Source organism: Notothenia coriiceps, unplaced genomic scaffold (assembly GCF_000735185.1).
Source record: "Notothenia coriiceps isolate Sejong01 unplaced genomic scaffold, NC01 NC01_scaffold00031096, whole genome shotgun sequence".
In the NCBI taxonomy this organism is placed as follows: domain Eukaryota; kingdom Metazoa; phylum Chordata; class Actinopteri; order Perciformes; family Nototheniidae; genus Notothenia; species Notothenia coriiceps.
In genome coordinates this window covers 507-3814 of record NW_011363797.1, presented here as the reverse complement: position 1 = coordinate 3814, position 3308 = coordinate 507, and the positions used below count along the sequence as shown (strand labels likewise).

The 3308-nt window shown below is 39.0% G+C and overlaps 1 pseudogene across 1 annotated transcript; it reads right to left on the bottom strand.

Annotated features, from left to right (window-relative positions):
* Nucleotides 1-106: 106 nt before the first annotated feature.
* LOC104959809 (tubulin alpha-1C chain-like) lies at nt 107-2422 on the bottom strand (annotated as a pseudogene). Its single transcript, XR_799922.1, is given in 4 exon segments — nt 107-349; nt 861-1009; nt 1109-1331; nt 2312-2422. The product of XR_799922.1 is annotated as a tubulin alpha-1C chain-like (transcript).
* Between the last annotated feature and the right edge of the window lie 886 nt (nt 2423-3308).

Here is a 3308-nt window from a genome sequence, read left to right as displayed (position 1 = left end):
GGCACCTTGCCGGTACTCAGTAAGAAGTGCCGGTACCACATGGGTAAAAATCAGAAGTGCCGGTACTGCGTACCGGTGAGTACCGGCCCAATTCAAGCACTGCTCATTATCAACCATGAAGGCACAGTCAGAGTGCTCCAGGGTGGTGTGGGTGGTCAGGATGGCATTGTAGGGCTCCACCACAGCGGTGGACACCTGGGGAGCTGGGTAGACGGAGAACTCCAGCTTTGGACTTCTTGCCGTAGTCGACAGACAGACGCTCCATCAGCAGGGAGGTGAAACCAGAGCCGGTGCCCCCTCCGAAGCTGTGGAAAACCAGGAAACCCTGAAGACCAGTGCACTGGTCCGACTGAAACAAAGGAAGAAAAAAATCATCAAATAATAATAACTTTAGCAAAAAAAGTGCAGTTCCCACAGCTAATTATTAAAGGGTTTATTAGTGCACAGCATGTCAACATATACAATAGATTAAATGAAAACAGATCAGAGGGTGCCATACCATGGAGGGCTTTTGAATGTGATCAGGAGGATCTTAAACTGAATTTCGCAGGGTGGAGGAAGCCGATGCAAGTGGGCCAGAATCAGGGAAATATGCTCACGTTTGAAAGAGTGATATGAGATTCTTATGTCTTTGTTTCAAACACTGTACAGATCTTTATTTTAAAAACATATACGTCACATATGTTATTATTTATGATAATTGGCTTTGCAATACTTATTTTCGCTGTTACTTTGGTACTCACCAATATATGTTCGCAAACTCCTTGTATGTGAAAACCTACTTGGCAATACACCGATTCATTTCCATTTAATAGTCTTCAGCAAAATTATAAATTGACTTCCGTTCTAAATATACCCACCAGTTTGCGGATCCTATCCATGACAAGGTCGATGACCTCCTTGCCGACGGTGTAGTGTCCACGGGCGTAGTTGTTGGCAGCATCCTCCTTGCCAGTGATCAGCTGCTCAGGGTGGAACAGCTGGCGGTAGGTCCCAGTGCGCACCTCATCTAAGGAGAATGAGCATTAATTTATTGGAAGCTTTGTACGAGGGGTAAATAAAAAGAAGCCTTCAGAACTTTTATCATTTATAATTAATGTGAATTTACCAATGACAGTGGGCTCCAGGTCAACAAAAACTGCTCTGGGGACGTGCTTTCCCGATCCAGTCTCCATGAAGAAGGTGTTGAAGGAATCGTCTCCTCCTCCAATTGACTGGTCACCGGGCTTCCTGCCGTCCGGCTGGATCCCATGTTCCAGGCAGTAAAGCTCCCAGCAGGCATTGCCAATCTGGACACCAGCCTGACCGACGTGGATGGACAGACACTCGCGCTGTAACGAGAAAAAAAAAGGTTGTTAAGCCAATATCATAAAGGAACCTTAGTTGACTTATTCTTGTGCAAATCTAAAAATATATATTCAAACATATTGCCACATGTGGAGGACTGCTCCAGAGATAAAGGCTCTTTTAATAACCAAATTATATATCATTTTACCTGACACACTTGTCATCTGAAGAGAAAACCCTTTATTAAAAAATAAGGCTAAATACTGTTCATATGTCTAATACCAAAAGCACAATGACGCAGCTGTATGCAGACGGGATTAAAAAAGGAGATTACGCTTTTAAATGTTCTGTGTCACACGGGCTGCACCAATGCCACACCCCTGAGGGCAATTAATGGTGGCACTTTTGGCGTAAAATATCTGAACGTTAACACATTTATTAATCGTCTCTCTCCCAATGCTAAACTTAGTTAACACTGGACCCAGTTCGCTTGTCTCTCTAACATGACACGAACATACACCGTGTTCGACACAAACGTCGCAGCAAAAATAACTCTCGCGAGATTTGGCAACACGTTAATTCTATTGACGAGTAAAAATTTCAAACGTAAGAAAAAAAAGAAAACGCCCCGATGAACTGCAATTGAAAGACTTTTTTTTTTTACATTCGTGTCAATATTTAATTGTTTAAATATAAAAACGTTAAACCCGCCCACAAAGGAGACAGGAAGTGTATACATTTCCAACAATTGGCGCCGATTGTAAATGCGTCACTGCGACATCTTAGTTCCGTCGAGTTACACTTAATTTATCAACATCACAGTTTAAACGACATATACATGACGAAGTTTGGTTTTTCATCTTACACCTCAACATTTTTGTTAACATTTTAAAATCTGATGCGTCTTCTTTAAAGAGTAAACGGTAAGCTTGTTACGTTTTCGCATGATGACACACGTTCGGAGCATTGAATTTGGTTGAATATACATACTTTCAGTAGACAAAAGCTGTACTATCGTACTCACCATTTTCGGAATATGTGGAGTATACGGAGTTTGATGAATAAGAGGAAAAGTCCAAGTTATCTCTCACAGCAAGGCCTTTATGGGTCCAGTGTAAGAAGTAACTGACGTGATTTTCCTCGGGGGGGTTATTTATACTCTCTGACGCGTCGAAAATGCTGTGGAATCTGATTGGCCGAAAAGACAGTAGAGCCCGCTTCTGATTGGTTTAAATGTTTTGAATTTTTTTTAAAGCAACTTTATTCAGTTCATAAAAAAACAAGAACAGTGGCAATAGAAAAACCTGTTCAAAGCGGAATCACCCCACCTAAGAACGTCAGTCCTAGGAAAACGTGGTGGTGAACATTAATAAATAAGCGTAATAAAATAATATAACAACATAAAAAGCACTACACAAAAACGTTTAGCAAATAAGATAATAAGAACAAAAATATTGACATGTATTCCGATTTTTTTACGTTCATATTTTAAAATAATACAACAACATAAAAAGCACTACACAAAAACGTTTAGCAAATAAGATAATAAGAACAACAATATTGACATGTATTCCGATTTTTTACGTTCATATTTTAACTATGATATATATAGCGTATTTCTTTTTTTTTAAGTCGTAATTTTTCCAAACATATCTTTGTCTGACATGATTAATATGGTCATTATTATTGGTAAATATCATTTATTGTATAAGTGCAGAAGCAGTAAGCCCTCATTTTATATTGTTTATAACTGACTCCAAATGGTTTTTCTAATCGCTTAAAAGACATAGGCCTACAAGAAAAAAAAGAAAGAAAGATTTGTGTCAATCCCCAAAATAAACTAATTTTGCAGACCCTATCCCTCCGTAGTCTTTCGAGGAGAAATGCAGCATTCTCCTCCGGTTTACAGGCACTGTGTAAATTATAGAATAATAATGAAATAATAATAAATAAAATAATTTTTACCACTAAAATACAGCAACACATCTTTGATTCATGTCGTTTATAACTGGACTATTACA